The sequence below is a fragment of the Miniopterus schreibersii genome, assembly GCF_964146895.1.
Source record: "Miniopterus schreibersii genome assembly, chromosome: 9".
In the NCBI taxonomy this organism is placed as follows: domain Eukaryota; kingdom Metazoa; phylum Chordata; class Mammalia; order Chiroptera; family Miniopteridae; genus Miniopterus; species Miniopterus schreibersii.
The window spans coordinates 52,634,608-52,654,034 of NC_138118.1; the positions used below are offsets into that span (position 1 = coordinate 52,634,608).

Genomic DNA, 19,427 nt, shown 5'->3' on the forward strand with positions numbered 1-19,427 from the left:
CCTTTGAATGGATTCTAGTTGATAGTAACCATATTTGGTTCAGGAAATGTAGAAGCAACAGGCTAGCCAAAGGATCGTTCTGGATGGCAATCTGCCCACACACCAACTACCTCTGTTCTGTGGTTCCTGGGGAACATGGCAAAACCAGTCTAATTACTAAGTATGAAAATTTTTAAAAAAATAGTAGGAATCAAGATCTTCAGCAATGTTGGCTTCCCCACAAACTGTTTTTTTAAATGCTAGAGCTCTCTCATTCTCCAAATCATTCCAAAGAATAGAAGGCTATATAAGTAAAAACAAGTGCCCTTAATTTTTAAAATTTACCTTCTAAATTATATACCAAAGAAGTTTACTAGCATAGAAAAATTTCCACAAAATCTTATTAATATAAAAACATGCATATTTTAAAATATGTTACCTTCTTCCAAGAAAAATTCTTAACTTCTGAGATATATTTGTTCAGTCCAACTGGTTATTTTAAGTATCTGGACACTTTAAGTACCCTGTAAAAATAAGCAAGTTCATTCTTAGAATTCAATATAAATTAAACGACTAACAATAAATGAATAGGTGCTCCACTAAATTAAGTTTCTTTACACTACCTCAATAACTTGCATAAGAAAATGTAGTGCAGGAAGGAAAAAGGTATTATGGGAGGCAGACACTGAATTTGACAAACATTTCACCCTTGTTCCACCAAACAAAGTACAATTTGTAATCACTAATGGGATTTAAGGTACTTTGAAATAATTCATTATTTAGGCTCTGACTCTGCTAAAGAATAGCTGATTTATTTGAGAATCAGTTGAAACTCTAACATGCTCTGTTGATTTGTTCATAATGCTATGATGTCATTAACATTTTTCACTACTGATGATGAAAGACTCACACTGACAACCCAGCTAAGCAGTAATTTCATGGCGCTCCTAGCCAGTAACCGGATTTCACTTTAACAAAAGCTTTTTTGTTTTTTTCACAAGTAAAGAAAATATGCCATATAAAAAAAGTAAATATAAATTTTAAATAACTGAATCTTCTCAAGTATAAAATTAAAAGTGCTTTAAATATTTTTTTACTAAAATGCTTTGTAAGGTTAATCATACATTATTTCATATTTGAATAAATAGTAAAAATAATTTAGAAAACAAAATAAAGACAATTCAAATCAATGGGAGAAAAAGAGGGACATCTGTAATACTTTCAACAATAAAGATAAATTTTTTAAAAATCTGAGCTAAAGACTTAATATTATCTCATTTGGAAAAAAATATATAATTTGGTGAAGACCAAAGAGTAAGCAAACAAGATTCATTAGCTAAGCATTAACCGTCTTAAATAATATAAATCTTATTTAAGTCATTAAAAACTATAGTAATGCAGATTCTTAAGTAATACTTTTCTCATATTTATTTTCAATTCTAGTTTTACTGTACATTTTTATAAATATAGACTATTATGCATTACAATATTTTGAGAAACATAGAATATATTATCTTATATGCATTTATACAATATGCTTTTGTTGGATTCCTTACTATGTAATAAAATTAGAGATAACTTAAAAGTTGATTTAAGCAGAACATTTGTGCTAAGTTATAGGCAAATAAACAGATAATCTATGACCCCAAGAATATATGCAAATATTGAAATACAAATAACAATACCATGTTAAATACTCCCTGAATGTATATGACACAAGATGGTGAAATTATTTCACAGCAGCAATAAGGTGGAAAACAAGATTTTGGGGGTTGAGGAGTAAATAATTCAGAGACTAATGTTTTTGAAGACTCATCTCTGTGGGATATTGAAACTACCATACTATATGATGAGAATGGGGTTGGAGAGAGTGACAATGATCTATAACCAAAATCTTAAAGAGGGGATGTGAGCAGAAGTTTGTGGAAAACTGTAGAAAAGGGAATAGCAGGTAGATGGCATGAGATAACAGCTAGGAGGTTGTAGGAAGGAGACTGCTCTGGAAGAGACATCGAGGAGCAAAGAGAACAGTGCCCATCTCTAATCTCAGTAAATTAAGTGATGTAGTAGGGAGATAGCCATCTCTTGAAAGCTAGCAAACAAAGCAGAGTCAACAAAGAACAGGCTTTATTTAGAGAGAAGATAGGGGGTAAGTGCATGAAGTGGCTGAAGATGTCTGAACTTTGTTGGTGAGTTCCAGAAAACGTGGTGAAAGGATAGAGATGTGAGAATCAAAAATGACTTGGAAATTCGAATTCTTTTTGGTCATTGACATAAAATGAAGAAATGAGTTTGATGAGTCCAATCCTGATTTTCCCAGAGAGATGGTGTGAGGCCTTGTCAGTATTTAGGGATTCAGAGTGTCCCCTTGACCCTTGATCGTGCTCTTTCACCCAGCAAAGGATGTGTGAATTCTAACACAGGGGCTGTTTTTCTCCCTGACCTCCATCAGTGGTGGTCTGAAGATGAGGAATGTACACTATGTATGTTCTTTCTTTTGACTTATATGGCCAGTCTAGAGGTCAGCTAACACTAAGCACACAGTCAATCTCCTCTTGAGCCCTGCTGATAGTAGATTTAACTCTAACATGTTTCTGAATCTTCTGCAAATATAGACCTAAAGGTCTGCAGAATATTTCAGCATTCTGATCTATTCTTGACTTCTACTACTGGAAGACTAAAAAAAGAAAAGTTTTGTTGCAAATATAAGGGCTTCTACTTTTATATTTGAATTTTCTCTTATCCTGATATTATGAATGTTCTAATTATTTCATGAAGAGCTTTGTAAAATTTAACTGGTCTGATTATTCATAACTAATGTAGATATTTATTATTAATTCAGTAAATATTTATAATTTACTCTGTGCCAGGCACTGTTTTAAGCAACAGTGACAAGTAATTGAAGTTACCTGGCCATAAAGCACATAAAGTTTATACAAACAATAAACTCAATAACATACAAATTCATAATACAAGGTCAAGCAATGACCTTGTACCAGTGCTATACAATAAGAAGATAAGAGTTGGCTGGGTAATAATTTGCTTGAATTGTCAGTGAAGTCCTCTCTGAGTTTGAGTTGGTAACATTTTACCCAAGGATTAAAGGAAAAAAAACATGTGACTATCTTGGGAAAGAAGATTCAAAACCAAAGGTGCAGTAACTACAAAGGCCCTGAGGCAAGATCATGGATAGATTGCTCCTAAAACAGCAATATAGCCAGTGCACAATGAGTGAGGGAGGAGTGATGGAAGAGAGGTAGAGAGGTAAAATATACTATAATTGTAACTATATACAAATTTGATCTTATTAGTAAATATATTACAAACATTGGTAAAACCTATGCCATGAACAGTCTCCTAGTTAACAACAGTACGTTGGTGAAATCAAAATATTGCAAGATACAAAACAGATGACAAAAAGCTATGGATATTCGTGTATTGAACCATCCTTGTGCCCCTGGAATGAATCTCACTTGATCGTGATGTATTATTTTTTTGATGTACTGCTGCATTCGATTTGCTAGTATTTTGTTCAGAATTGTTGCATCTGAATTCATCAGAGATATTGGTCTGTAGTTTTCTTTTTTTATGTTATCCTTGCCAGGTTTTGGTATCAGGGTTATATTGGCCTCATAAAATGTGTTAGGAAGTACTGCTTCTTCTTCAAATTTTTGGAAGTGTTTGAGAAGGATAGATTTTAAATCTTTTTGAAGGTTTGGTAGAATTCACTGGTGAAGCCATCTAGTCCTGGACTTTTATTTTTTGGTAGGTTTTTGATGGTTGTTTCAATTTCTTTGCTGCTGATAGGTCTATCTAGATTTTCCAATTCTTCATGATTTATTTAAAAAATGGCTATGGATGATAATATAATTTAAAAAGCTTATTTACACATTGAAAGTCTCAGAATTTCAGTTATCTCTAAATTGACCACAATGGAACCATCATGTTGGTTTAAAAAATTACTTTAGTACATGGAATGTGGTTTAATTCAATAGTTACAACTATAATTAAACTATATTTTGTTTGACCAAATAAAAATATGCATCTTCACTGATAATGTAGAAAATCTTCTGGCACACAATGAGATTTTCCACCTATCTTTGGGAAGATTATTTGAGCCAAGTAGGCACCTGCAGATCCAAAATATTTGATCCTACCTGGCAGTTATTTTTTTTTCAATGCACACCATATAATTATTCAACAAAAAAATCTGTCAAAAGAGCTTCCATTAGTGTCAGATAATGATTCCTAACCAGCATACTTTTAACTTGTTCTAAGATGATAGTAACGAGTGAAACTTAAATGGGAAACTCCTATTGAAAATAAATTGTAATTCTCTATCTTATCTATTTCTTTTCTTTGATCCTGGTGTTCTCTTGGAAACTCTAAAGGAGTTGTGACTTTGACAAATCTGATGTCTGCTAGTTCCTACAGGGGTGTACTAAGAACAAATGTAACATTCTACTTTCTGCTCTACTTGTTTTCATTAAACAATGATTTACTAGGAGTTAGCTGAATTGAAAATTACATTGGTCATTTTCTTTAAAAATAACAGTAAATTTATTAAAAAGACTTAAAGCTGTCATTAATACTTCTAGAAAAGTTCATTACAAATTTTAAAACTCTCTGTCTTCCTCCTTTCTTCTCTCTATCTCTCCTTTTGCCCATTTCTCATAAAAGGATGGGAAGGTGAGGTAATTTGGGATATGGCTATGAATAAATTAAAAACCAATCAACTGAGATTGAATTGAATTTATAATGTGGAATATCAGTGATTTTTATTAGAATTAGTAGATGCATTTCAAATAACTTGAAGATAATGTGCTGTCCTGATTATTTAAATTTTATTAAATTGTGTAAATTTAAGTAACTTCAAACATTCTTATGTTTAATTATAAAATTTCTGAGATCAAGTACCACGTGATCTCACTTATATGTGGAATGTAATAAACAAAATAAACTGATGAACAAAATGGATCCAGAGACATAGAAGCATGGAACAGACTAAGGGGTCTCAGAAGGAAGGTGGGGAGGGGGCTGTGGGTGGGTAGAAATTAATCAAAGAATTTATATGTTTATAAGCATAACCCATGGGCACAGACATTGGTCTGAGGAAGGCCTGGGGGTGGGGTGGAAGGTATCAATGGAGGTAAAAAGGGGACAGCTGTAATATTTTCAACAATAAAGATGAAACTAAAAAAAAAAATCTGTATTTTATTTATTCATTACTTTTAAAAAACCTTAATAAACATATCTTAATAAAAATATCAGGCAATATTTTAAGTGCAAAATTAAATTAGGCATGCAGCTAAAATTTAACCTCCAGGGAGAAGAGACTTGCTTCTTATTTTCCACTATATCCCCAGTGAATAAAACAGTGCTTGGTTGAGAGTAGGATTTAAATATATATAATAACAAGTACATATTTTAAATTAATATATGTACATGAATGAATGTATATATTTGAATAAATGAATAAGTGTGTTCCCATCTCCTTTCTTTTATTTTACTGGGAGAGTGAGACAACTAAATTAATGATTACAGTACAATGTGATGAATATAATGAAGGTTATATGTAGTGAATGTTTGGGAAGCGTAGATGTAAAAATACAAATCAGACTATATGGGTATTCAGGTTTCCAAGTGTATGAACAGAGAATTAAAGGTACAAAGTCAAGATTCTGGGGCTGACATATCATTAAGCACTATAGCAAATTGTTCAGGTAAAACAAATACACTTTTCAAGGTTCCAAAAAATATGTAATTTATGAAAAAAATGCAAATCACAAATTAAGAAATACTTAAATTAATGTTTATTAAATTTCACCTCTCAACCTTATTAAATATCAAGCTGTGAACTTTGTATAGTTAAGATTCTCTTATTCTGCAAGAATCCCCAAATATGCATTATTTTTTAAAATCACAGATAATAATAGTGAAATGAAAGGACAAATTTATTACTTTCAAATTTTTATTTTATTTAATTTATTTATTTATTTATTTATTTATTTATTATTATTTTTTAAATATATCTTTATTGATTTCAGAGAGAGGGAAGGAGAGGGAGAGAGAGAGATAGAAACATCAATGATGAGTCATTGATCGGCTGCAGCCCAAAACCCGGGCATGTGCCCTGACTGGGAATCGAACCCTGATCGCCTGGATCCTAGGCCGATGCTCAACCACTGAGCCAAGCCCAGCCGGGCCTTTCAAATTTTTAAAACAAAAAAATGCTTAATATGAGACAAAGATAGATTTAATATATTTGAAATACTATGAAGTGAGGCCACAAAAACAAATAGATAACACTTAGGGCTTCACAAGACATAAAACAGGCCATATCATCCTGTCTTATACTGGTTCTGACATAGGCTGAAAATAAATATAATTTAATCAATATATTCACATGAAATCTACCATTTTAATAAGCAATTTCTAAGCCTCAAATTGTCATTGTTCATCTCAAATGTAGAATAGAGACCTGAAACTAAAAACTTCATCATTTTTATATTTAATGAGATTACAAAATTATCCTGATGGTAACACATCATTCCTAAAACTTTTTTCCCCCCCATTGATCCCCTTCAGCCCTCATCAACCCCACCCCCAGGCCTTTCCCATATTTTGTCTGTGCCCATGGGTTATGCATATACGCATGTAAGTTCTTTGATTAACCTCTCCCAACCCACTGACCAACCTCATCTTCCCTCTGAGATTTCTCAGTCTGTTCCATGCTTCTATGTCTCTGGATCTATTTTGTTTATCAGTTTATTTTGTTCATTATATTCCACATGAGTGAGATCATGTGGTACTTGTCTTTCTCTGCCTGGCTTACTTCGCTTAGCATAATACTTTCCAGGTCCATCCACGCTGCCCCAAAGGGTAAGCAAGCCTTCTCTTTTACAGCTGCACAGTATTCCATGGTGTAAATGTCCCACAACTTTTTTATCCACTCATCTACTGATGGGCACTTGGGTTGTTCCCAGATCTTAGTTATCATAAATTGCGCTGCAATGAACATAGGGGTGCATAGGTTCTTTCTGATTGGTGTTTCGGGTTTCTTAGGATATATTCCTAGAAGTGGGATCACTGGGTCAAATGACATTTCCATATTTAATTTTTTGAAGAAACTCCATATTGTTTTCCATAGTGGCTGCACCAATCTGTATTCCCACCAGCAGTGCCCTAGGGTTCCCTTCTCTCCACATATTACGCTGAAAACAATTTTCCCTTAGAAAATAAACAAATTATATGAACTATTATGGAACTATTGTATACAGATTAAATGCTTCAGTTTACTGAAATATTAATGATGCTACCTTGTAAACTTTCATTTATATATACATAATCCTTTATTCTAAATACATTTGCTTCCTTAGAAGGCTTTGAATCTTTCTACTATTAATCATATTTATAAATATTACTGACACAAACATTTTTGAAGCTCCTGATATTTGTGATATCTAAGTTATTTGCAATGTAGACTTATTTTTTCTTTGAAAAATTGTGAATAACATATCAGATCTCTCTGACCACACTGACCACTTGTCTCTAATTAAATCACGCACTATTATTTAATCATTATTTTTGGAGAATATCAGCTGTGATATACTTTTAAATACTTATTTTCTCTGAAATTCTATTGCCAACCAAAGCAAAAGAATTCAATATTGAAAGTAAAACAGTACAAATTATAGGGAGAATGAAACAATGGGTCTATAAGTCCTTTCACTTAACCTATTTATTTTGCAATTCTGTAAAAACAAAAATATTGATTCATAGTTATTTGGGAATAAATCAGATTAATTACTTATTGTTCTCTTTTGTGCTTTAAACATTTTAACAAGAGAATTTATTTTTCCCCCAGTGATTATCTAATATTATATTACCGAAGGGGGTATTTATGTAATGTTTGTTTTAGTAATATAAACAAGTCAAATGTTTATAAGCAGCATTAGCTCTATTAGAAAAAAAAGATTGTCCCCAAATATCAAGCAACTCATATGTAGTACACTTAATGGCAGCAGGTCTTAGTCCCATACCTCCAAATTCTATGTACTTTCAAGCTTTGTCTCATCTAAGACAAATGTGTAAGACTGCATTATTGTCAAAATATTTACATACCCTCTCTACCATGTCCCTCCTTATCAGGAAGATTATACCTCACACTCCTTTAACTTCAAGCTTGACAATGTAATTTATGTAACTTGCTTTGACAAATAAAATGTGAGTGGAAGTGACATGGCTATTTCTGAGCAGACGTTGTAGGGGCCTCCGTGTGAGTCTGTCAATCTCTCCCTTTTTTTTTCTGAGATACAAGCTAGCTCTTAAGTCTGGGTGCGAAATAATGGAGCAGAATTGAAATCATCACAAAGAATATATATAATATGAGTGATAATTTAAAAAGTATGTATTTTCATTGTAGGGCCATTAATTACCTCCGCATCACATAGCCTGTGCTAACTGATATAGAATTTGGTGTTTAAAAGTTTCATATTATAGTAACAAAAATCTAAATTATAAGATATCAGCTCTGAGGTCAAGTGGTAGGCAGTGAAAAATATTTTATTGGCGGTGGAAAGATGGTAACCTATGTAATGCGACAGAAAAAAATTGGTAAAACTGTAATAATTTGGGAAGCAGAAAATGTTCTAAATTAGCTGTGGCTTCAAGTTATGGTCATGGCTGGATTGGTACTGGCCAGTTTGTAAATACAGTCAACATGAACAGAGAGAATCTGGAAATCACAGGCCTTACAGCATGGAAGCTGTTTCTTATCTCCAATTAGTAAAAGAGAAAATGGTGCTAAGCTTTGAGTCAAGAAAGCTAATTACGATTCAGCTTCTTAGCAAAGAGTAAATCAAGGGTGTGGCTTTCACTCTGTTAACATAGCTGCACTAAACAAGGTAGCAGCCAGTCAATATTTCCCACTGGACAGAATGACCAAGAGAAAGAATTTAAAAGGATACAAGTCTTCTAGAAGCCCTGTCAGCTCAAGGGGCCTGAGTTTAGAGACAAAATCATGTGCGTGGCTATTGATGCATGGTTGGGAATAAGATAAAATACTGTAAATAAAAATCCTATGTTTTGAGAAAGTTGTACTTCCAAAGGAGCCATCAGCCTGGAATAAAAGAGAATGTGAGTGTTTGAGATTTAGAACATAAATTTTAGGTTTTCCAACTTCTAGTGGCAGTAAAACTAGGCTTAAGAAAGCTGCTTATCCTACGGGGGGGGGGGGGGGGCGATATTTGACAGTGCCCTCTTTGGATAATGCCCAGGAAATACTGAAAAATATCTACCAGAGTGCAGAGCTAAGAGCCATGGAGAGTAATAGGCTAAGCAGTTGCTGTCAGACATCAGAACTGGGGACAAATCAGGAAACATTCCCCATAACCAGGAAAGAGTCATGCCCATTATTTAAGATTTGCTCTAATCTCTAGGGTGGCTGCTTTGTGCTTCACTTCTTCCTCTTTCTGATTAAATGTTTCTTGCTGTTCCAGCATAGAGTGTCAGAAATGTGTGTAGGGGTGAGGGGTGGGGGAGATAGAGTATATAAATGGTCAAGTTTCTAGTTCTCCAGATTAAGAACCTCATCTGGGCTATCATGAGGTTCTAGACTTTGTGTCTGACACTGTGATTAGATGGGCCATTCATGTGTGTAAGAGAGGGAAGTGAATATTTGTGACCAGAATTTAGTAGATTGTATTACTGCTGAGATATGTGCCCGTGGCTTCCCTGCTGGGTCAGTTCCTGCAGGAGGATTCGACTTCCAGTACCATTGACTTTAAAGGTAGATATATGACTTGCTTTAGGCAATGACCTGTGACTGCAACTAACATGCCACATCTGAGCAGAAGCTTTAAAAGCTAGCTCCTGGTTCTGGCTTTGCTCTTTTCCTTCTGCCGTAACATTAGTATGTCTCAGATAGGGCCTGCTTTTTCATTTTAGAGTGATGGAACGGAACATAAACTGTCCCATGATGGACATACAGCATGTACAATATATAAACTTTGATATTATAAAGCCACCTGGATGTTGAGATCATTTCTTACCCTAGTTACAACTTAGTGTAGCTTCACTAATTGAATAATACAATGGAAAGCTCACAGAAGCAAGAAGTGTAGAGAAAACAGCATGTCAGAGACAATGTCACTTTTGCTCAGCCAAGCAATGCCTGCTTTAGAAAGGACTCATTTATGTTCTGTCTGCCTTAGTACAGCAGGAATTCCAGGGAACTGGCACACAAGACTTGGTCAGAAAGACATTTTTCTGAATAAAAGCTGGTTTTCTCTGCATATAAAAAGAACCATGTAATACTAATGGAAAAAGTAGTTTGAACTGTTTTAATTTCATTATAAATCCTTTACATTACTATAGAATTGCCAGAAATAAGTAAATAATGAACCAAAAAGAATATTATCTGGAGTTTTTTGTTTGTTATGAATAATTTTCTACTGACTGTTCTAGCTGGTGGGGATGGATCAGTAAGTTATTCATTTCCAAATGGATAATCAACTTTATCAAAAGCATAGAGCAAAAGATTCTAAAGCATTATATCAAGTTGAAATTTAAAGTTAGATAAGTGTGATGAGTAAATCTGTCAGCTCACTGCACAGGTAAAATATGCAAATGTAAATTGGTGGCTCGAGAGGATGCGAACTATTCTCCTCCAGATACTTTAACATTTTTAAGACCTCAGTTTTATTAATGACACCACTGCTGGAGACACAGGTCCATGGAGGAAAGACCCCAAGATATCGAAGTCTACATACTTTCTATTCTCCTAGGATGGCTGGAGCAATAATAATAAATACAATTTGAATTGTTTTTAAAGTACCAGCTATGATTAAGTTATAAAATCATGGAATAGGAACAACTAATGAGAAATCATCCATATTGTCTGTATTAAAACCAGTCTTGTAGCAATTATGTGACTAAAGTTTTTCTCACATTTTTTTCTTAATGTGATACAATAATAAAAAAATAAGACAGTACTAATAATAGCAAATTTTCATTTGAAAGAAATTAACTGAAATAAAATTGGTCTAATTAGAAAGTCCACTGCCTTAAGTTTTATGTACCTTTCTCAATTTTCGGTATCATTAAAACCAAACTAAAACCAAAATAAGCACTAATATGAAAAAGCATTTGGAAGTAAATCAGTTAATATTTTCAAATAATAAGAATTTTAAATCCTTAAACTGAGAAAATGACTTAGTATTTCACAACATACAGCATGCAGGTACACAAACTAAAAATCTACTAACTTACTAACATACAAAAGCTTTCCTTGGTTTTGAATCTTACAGAGCATGTTACTACCATGTCATATCAGCGATTAAGATAAAAGAGGTGTTCTAAGTTTATGTATTAAAAGTATACTTGCAAACATTGAGAGACAAACAGAAAGAGAGTGAATTACCATGCCAGAGCTCCCGTCAGTCTTCTTTCCTTTTACTTGCTGCTGATTTTTTTATAAAGCATATCTTGGATCTTCCAGAATCACATTATTTTACTTTGTTTTAAAATTATTATCCAATAGCAAAGGGAAAAAATTCTGAAACTGCTAGCGGTCAAATAAAATAAGGGACCAGAAAAGGTGGTAGGGTGCCCACGATCAAGTTGATTAAGCTCTGCAGGATCTGCAGTTTATCAAAACCCTTTTTGCTGCCTCCCATTTTCTAAAAATGGAAAAGGTGAAGCTTTCACAAGTAGCAGGCTCCAAATAAACCAATATGCCCAGCACAAAGCTCGTGATACCAGCAAAATTTCTTTTCCACATTAGGAAGTTCTACTATTAGCTGTTACCCATCATCCTAATAGGACATTTCTCCATATTAATGTGTGATTCAGCTTTTGGACCCTAAAACCTCTTTCCATCCCTCGGGCTACATTTGTCCCAAAGAAGCATTAGTCACATGTAGCCTTGAGGGACTTTTATACCTAACTTGTGGAAGTAATGTATAGATTCTTTCCTTGGAAGGGAAAAAGAGAAAACAAAACTGGGTCACTGATGGTGACTGTAAATCTAGGAATTGTAAAACAGTAAATCTAGGAATGCACTTTTACTTCTCCCTCTCCATTTAATTTCCTCTGTCTTGCCCTGATTTTCTAGAGATAAGTGTGCTGTGTACAGAAATTAAATATGGGCTATCTGATAGTCACCCATGATATTATGTATTCAGTGACAGTATACTCTATCAAAATTCATCTATTATTGCCCCTCACCCTATCTAGGTGGTAAAGGTATTAAGTTAATACTATATTTTTTTTTTGCATAGAGCTTTGCCATAGCATAGTTTTACTCTTTTAGTTTAACTTATATTTTAACAAAGTGGGTCTTTATCTAAATATTACTATTTTTCAACTAAAAAATGTTAAGAAACAAATATAATTGTATTATTTGACAGGTATTATTCTTCATTGTTTTTGGCATATGTTCTTCCCATTCTAAAATTCGCAGTACATTTCACATTCACTGTTCTTGACTACTCCTTGTCTCAACATATTTCATCAGTTATTATGGTCACTGAGTTGCCAATAAATTATTTAACTGAAAGAACTGCTCTCTGATGGACAGCATTTTTCTTAGGAAAAACTCTCTGAAAGTGTAACTACTTCAGGAAATACTGAAACTGCAAAATTATATTAAAAACGTCTACTTTCTAAGTAAACTTTAAAATAAATATCATTTTAAAAGATAATTTATTTCTTAAAAATCAATTAATCTAGAAATATTTGCTACATTTTTATACAGTAAAAGAAACAAAGCATGAATGAGAATTAACCAAAACAAGCTGTTCATCAGATGGGTTTTAGATCATAGCAGCTTCCCTTTCCTCATCTGTTAAAATGGATAAGTGGTAACTAATTCTTAGGCATTTACTATGATATTCCTATGCTTTTAAACGCTGGTAGCATTTAAAAAGTAGAAATATGGATTTTCCATATTTAGTCCCATATTTTCTTTAGCTATTAAGAGTTAATGCTAAATTGATAATGACCAACTAATTATTAATAAAAATAATTTATTATCACAATTTTGAAACATAGTTTAAATAAGAAAATTATTTAAAGCTCTGTCTTTAATCACTTACTGTATGAATAAATGATTTCTTTCTTTTTGTATTCAACAAGATATGTAGAATAGAACAAATGAATTGGTTAGATTGAAATGAGTCCCATGTTCCACTGCATTGCTCAATACCAGTTTTCATATAGCTACCTTTATCACTTCTATATGTGAACAGTGTGATCAGATGCAGTACCACCAGACCCAGATAGTAACAAAACCAATTTGCTTGAAATCTAAACGCTTTGAAATCAATATATGTTTAGGTATGGTCTTGGAAATATATTGCTTAAATATGTTTATGCAAATGATTGTTACAAATGTTACACACTCACCAGATGCTACAAATAAATAAGGCTGAATTAAACATTAACCCTAATTTCAACAGATTTCAAGTCCCCTTATATACCACGTTGATGATGCTTAGTACAGTAATTTATCATGTATTAGTCACCAAATTTCAGAAGTAAGTATAATGGTAGCTGCTAATTACTAAAAACTTATTATTAAAGTCTGTTCAAAGCACTTTACATCAATTAGCAACTTTAATTCTGATAACATTTAAGTGAGTATTTGATTCACTTTATATGTAAGAAAATTGAGGAAAAGAAACTCACTTAACTGCATAATCAGTGACACACTGATACTAGAAAATTATTTTATCTTATTGCAATGTTTCCATTCTTAGGTTCTGTGGTCTTTTGGCATCAATATTTTCATGAGAGAAGGCAATCTGGTAGTGCAGAGAGACCACAGAATGCTCAACTTATGACATTAGGCCTTGACAAAGAGCTTGGCATTTTTTGTAAAAAAACCCAAGGCACAACAAAAAAAACATACACAAAACCCCCACAAACAGACCTAACTGATTTTTCTGAAGTAAATATGCAGAGGGATCAAGGAGCTGGAATAGGACAGCACATAAAGAAGACAGTGGAATATTATTGAGCAATAAAAAGGAATGAAATCTTGCCATTTGTAACAACGTGGATAGACCTAGAGGGTATTATGCTAAGTGAAATAAATCAGACAGAAAGGTAAATACTGTATGATTTCACTTATAGTTGGAATTGAAATAAAATAAATAAATAAATGACTAACCAAAATAAAACAGAAATAGACCTATAGATATATAGAACAAGCTGATAGTTGCCAAAGGGGAGGGAGTGGGAGGATAGGAATAAAAACGAAAAGTGTCAAAAAGACACTCCACTGACCTAAAGAGATTCTTCAGAACTCCAAAGCTCCTTAACCAGTGGTCCACAGGACACAAAAAATCTGATGTAAAATTCAGGCAACCATTGAACTTGGATTGGAAAAAATATATATTTTAATAACTTTTAACTGAAATTTAGCATTTTCTTCATTTATGAAATTAGGTAATAAACCACAGTGGTATAAGCAATACTTTTGGCTGTATCACCAAAAGCAATAAAATATTTTCATTTCACATTATATTTCTTTCAGAAATCTGAGAGTGACATTTATACTCATAATTACTTTCAAATTGTGATATTATTAGACTTTCCACTAAATCTTCTTTTTTAATGGTTTAATTAACAAGGACATATATTACTGTCATAAATATGTTCTTTTCAGTATCTTATACTTTTAAAAATATAATTGCTTTTCCTTGTAATGCTTGAACAATGTGGGAGTTAAAGGTGCCAACCCCATGCAGTCAACAATCTGTATACAACCATCGATTCTCCAAAAACTTAACTACTAAGAGTCCACCGCTGACCAGAAGTCTTGTTGATAATGTAAATGGTCAATTAACATATTTTGTTTGTATTAAGTACTGTACTCTTACAATAAAGTAATCTAGAGAAAAGAAAATGTTATTAAGGAAATCATAAGGAAGATAAAATATATTTGCAGTATTTATTTTTAAAATCTGCATATAAGTGAACCTGCAGAGTGCCAACTTGTGTTGACCAAGAGTCAACTGTATTTTATTTTCTGCATTTTAAGACACATGATTGGAATCAGACTGCCTGGGTTCAAATCATTTCTCTGTAACTAACTGGTTGTGTGACCTTAGTTTTATGTGTAAAATGTGGATGGTCATTCTACCTACTTGATAGTGTTGTGACAATAAATAAGTAAATACTTGTAAAACAAATACCTATCAAAAATAAACCCTCAATAAAATATTGCTATTATCTCACTATCATCATCATTTGTATGCTAATTATATTCAAGAAAAATATACACATTTTTAAAATATACAAAAAAAGTCTTTGAGAATTAAAAAAAGAAAAGAAAATCATATCAGTAACATTTAAACTCATTAGGAGCTTCCTGGGGGAGATTTCATTTGAGAAGAGGGTCATTCCTAACACTCAGGCAGAGCAGCAGCTCAGTTGTCAACTTGGCTGACAGAGTCTCACTGCCTAGATCACAAATGTGACCCCGATTTTACTCACTGGGCAAACTATAACAAGTGACTACAACTCTAGCCTGTTTCCTAACCTGGAAAGTGAAGGACTCTTTGTCAGATTATACTAAATATTAAATGAATCTTTAAATGAATGGCCTCAAATACTGAATGTAATTAAATGCATAACAAACGCTTAATAAGTAATAACAATACGCATGAGACTCCTTTGTTTAATGATCTCTGAAGATTAGTTACAAATAGGTTGACATTAAACCAGTTGTACAATTTCTCTACACTGTAATATTTATGTTAATCAAAGCATCAATACCCAAAAAAGCTTGAGCCCTCCTTCCCAAGATACAATTCACCGTGGTATGGTTGCTAAAGTTTGCTAATATTCATCTTAGCAAGGCTCTTAATCTACATGTTCTTTTGGCATTAATCACTACATAATCAAGCATGCCAAGCATGACAGACAGACCACCTTCAGCTAAAGCAGAACATAAGTACTACTCGCTTCTTAAAAAGAAAACATTTCTCTGAGAGAAGAAATCATGTCATTTCCTGAGTGGAAGTTCACAAGGGGTGCTTGCAACATGAAATGAATAAAATGAATAAATTTGAGGGGGAAAAGTAGAAAGAAGCCTGCAGAAATAGTATAAATAAAAAATATTTACATGCTTCTATGCTAAACACGATCCTTTCTTACAATGAACTATAGTTCTTTTAAAAATGGAGAGCTTATTCTCTGATTATATTCTGTCATAAATCATGTGGACAGATGTGTGCTTTAGTCACGCATCATGGTTGATTAACATCATGCAAGCTTTATGTGACACAAGCTAAGAATTTTATTTTATAACTCAATATTTAATTTTTTTTTTTGGTATTATAACAGGCAAAAAGTAACGTCCTATGAATTTTTCCTTGTTATGGCACAGCAGCACATTAAAAATATTTGTCAAACATTTTTATTTTAAATGTGACTTTAAATTCATGTATAAGTCTGTTTATTCTCTTTGAGAAAATAGTACATTTTAACTTTTAAATATGATTTAAAATAAATTGTTTTAAAGTTTTTAATTGTGTATTACTTTTCCTAACTATTTTTGAAAAATGGTAATCAACACAATGTTAGACATTTAAATAAATAAAGATTATCTGGAGAACTAGTATATACCAGTATCATGATGGTTGAACTTACATTTCTGGCACCATGAGTCAAGAATTTCTTTAATTACAGGTTGTATGAAGACTTTTCAATTATTGTTGAGCCACAGCAGCCTGATTAAGGTGGGTGGGATAAATCAGTAGGGCAATTTATTACAAAACTTCTAGGAAAATGGCAATCTACTGGTGTTTCCAATCAAACCTTGTTCATTAGTGCTCGTCAGAACTAGTACACAGAGTAGATTAACATGAGATTACGTGATATTTCTATTAGATAGAATTCAGATTTGACATTGGTCATGGATATAAAGTTAATGCTGAATTGGCTTCGGAATTCAGATCCTTATAGTTATATGCCAGCTCCAATGAATGAACAAAAACAAGATTGTTATAGGGCAAAAAGAAAAGAACATATGGTTGAAACAAAGCAAATGCTGTTTTTGGTTGATAGATAAACAGCAAGATCATGATTATTTATACACTGGCAATCAGATTTTAAGAATTAGAATTCTAGATAAGAAAATACATAATTTTTTATCTTTAGCAAAAACTTTAAAAAATTATACCTGAATTCATTTTTTTCAAAGAGACTGAAATTTCTCATAAAGTGTGTGGTCTTAAAATCATTCTCTATTCTTATAAAAAATAATGTACATATGAAAATATGTCTAGCTAAATAGACTGAAATACTGACAAAAATTGTAAGAAGATTCGCAATACCCCTGACATTGTAATTCTCTATCACAAAAATAATATTTCTTCAACATTCAATAGATAAATATTTTGTGATAAAACATTTAAGACATACTCAATATTTCAGGAAACACTAAAATTAAGTAGACATAACCAATGGTTTCCTTCACAGAGCTTATATTTGAGTGAAAAGAAAAAACACACTCATCGCATATTTGAGTATGAAAAGGAGTGGCATAGCTAATATAATAACTGCTTTATATGCAATAATTTATATTTGCCTTGATTTTTTATAATAGGCCTATATAAACTCCTTTGTCAACTATGGGGCAGGCACCGTTCTAGGCTTTGAAGTTACGGCAATGGACAGGCAAATTCTTGCCCTTAAGAAACTTATATTCTAGGGAGAATAGACAGACAATAAATATATGAAGAAATAGATTAAAATATGATATAAAAACAACACAAACTACCTAAGTGAGGCAAAAGAGTAAAAGAATGGTGAGACGTGCTATTCTAGATTAGAAGATCAGGGAGAGCTTTTCTAATAAGGTCAAATTTGCACAGAGATCTGAATTGAGAGAAAGTTAGCACAGGATATCTTTGCGAAGAGTCTGAGGCAGCAGAGAGTCAAAGGATACAGGCTGGAAGCATTTCAGGAGCAGCAAGGAGGCCTGTGTAGCTGCAGTGGCCTGAGTGAGGGGAATAGAGGGCCATGAAATCAGAGAAGTATGAGGGAGCCTGACCAGAGAGCCTTGTAAACTGAAGGGCTTGACAGGCCACAGGGAGCTTGTAAGTAATTGGAAGGGTTTGAGCAATGCAGTGATATGATCTGGCATCTTTTAAAAGACCACTCTGGCAACTTGGCAGAGCAGGGACTATCTGTACCATCACGGAGATCATTCAGGCAGCTTCCACAGTTGTTCACAGGAAAGATGCTGGCTGCCTGTGCAAGGGCGTTCAGAGTGGTAAGAGTTAAATACAGGTTTCTAGCCAAATTCTGAATAGGCAATTCTATAATTCAAGAAAAAATATTAGAAACCAAATTTAAGTGTTTATAAACCATAAACAGCAAACATTTTCTTAAAGTATTTGCTTGTGACTTAGTTTAACTTGGGATATATAAGTAAAAAACATAGTCACTCTATTGTTAGTGGAAAAATATAGGCTCTCAATTTTTTTTATTTTGTAAAATTTCCTCATAAAATGGAACTTATGATATGTCCATTAAATGTTTTATGTATACTTATTTGATATATTTTATTCCATTTTGTAAAAATTCTTATGAAATAATATTTTAATTTTGTGTTGAAATAGTTTTACAGGCTGTTATAAGGAAAACATTATAGACCTATTTCAAAATGTAGCTAGTTTGAAACTGCAAAATCTGCTGATGTGTTGATGCTTGCCCTCAATATATTGACATTATTTCCAGGAAGATGAACATTTATATATGAGAGAATTCCAAAGTTTTTTCCAAAAAAATTCATAACATAATTTAATTCTAGGCCTTTTCAGTGGCAGTTAGGAAGCAGGTGTTCAGTTTTAACTAAAATAATCACAGAAAGCTTCATTTACATGTAGTAGTTGAGATGAGTAGAGGGAAGAAAGAGAGGAAAATGAAGGGAGAGAGAAAGACACGCAGGCAGACAAAGAAAGTGGAAATACTGAGCCCTTGATGTATGCCAAAAATCATACTAGGTATACTGGGATCATTCACATGTAGTCAAAGTAGTATCAAAAAGCATGCAGAATTCCTAACAGAGAAAGCATGAATGTGTAAAAATATTCTTGATCCCTATAAGATCTGGTAGAATTCCATATGAGAGATCTTTTAAAAGTTTATAAGATCGCTATTTGCACACTATAGCTGTCACTTTAAAGATATGAGTTTATTTTTTCAAAGTATTATTGTTTGGAACTAGGCGCAGGTTCATAAATTTCACCACTGCTAGCTTAAATGTTAATCACATATTTCAAGCCTAAAAGCATGCAAATGGAGCGAACTTCTATAAGGAAAAGCACCTATGGTACATGGTCTTTTTGATGAATGGACAGTGCTCAAGGTTGTTTTTCTTTTTACAAGGTCTTTTAGCCTGTGATAAAATTCAAAATTGGATTAATGGCAAC

At 32.9% G+C, this 19,427-nt stretch overlaps 1 protein-coding gene across 7 annotated transcripts in view; it reads right to left on the bottom strand.

Moving 5' to 3' along the window:
* SEMA3A (semaphorin 3A) overlaps positions 1-19,427 on the bottom strand; it is a 441,509-nt gene that overhangs the window by 297,595 nt on the left and 124,487 nt on the right. For all 7 annotated transcript variants that reach the window (XM_081148088.1, XM_081148091.1, XM_081148089.1 and 4 more), the window contains one exon: positions 419-503. The gene's annotated coding sequence lies outside the window, so the exon portion shown is untranslated. The remainder of the gene's footprint in view (positions 1-418; positions 504-19,427) is intronic.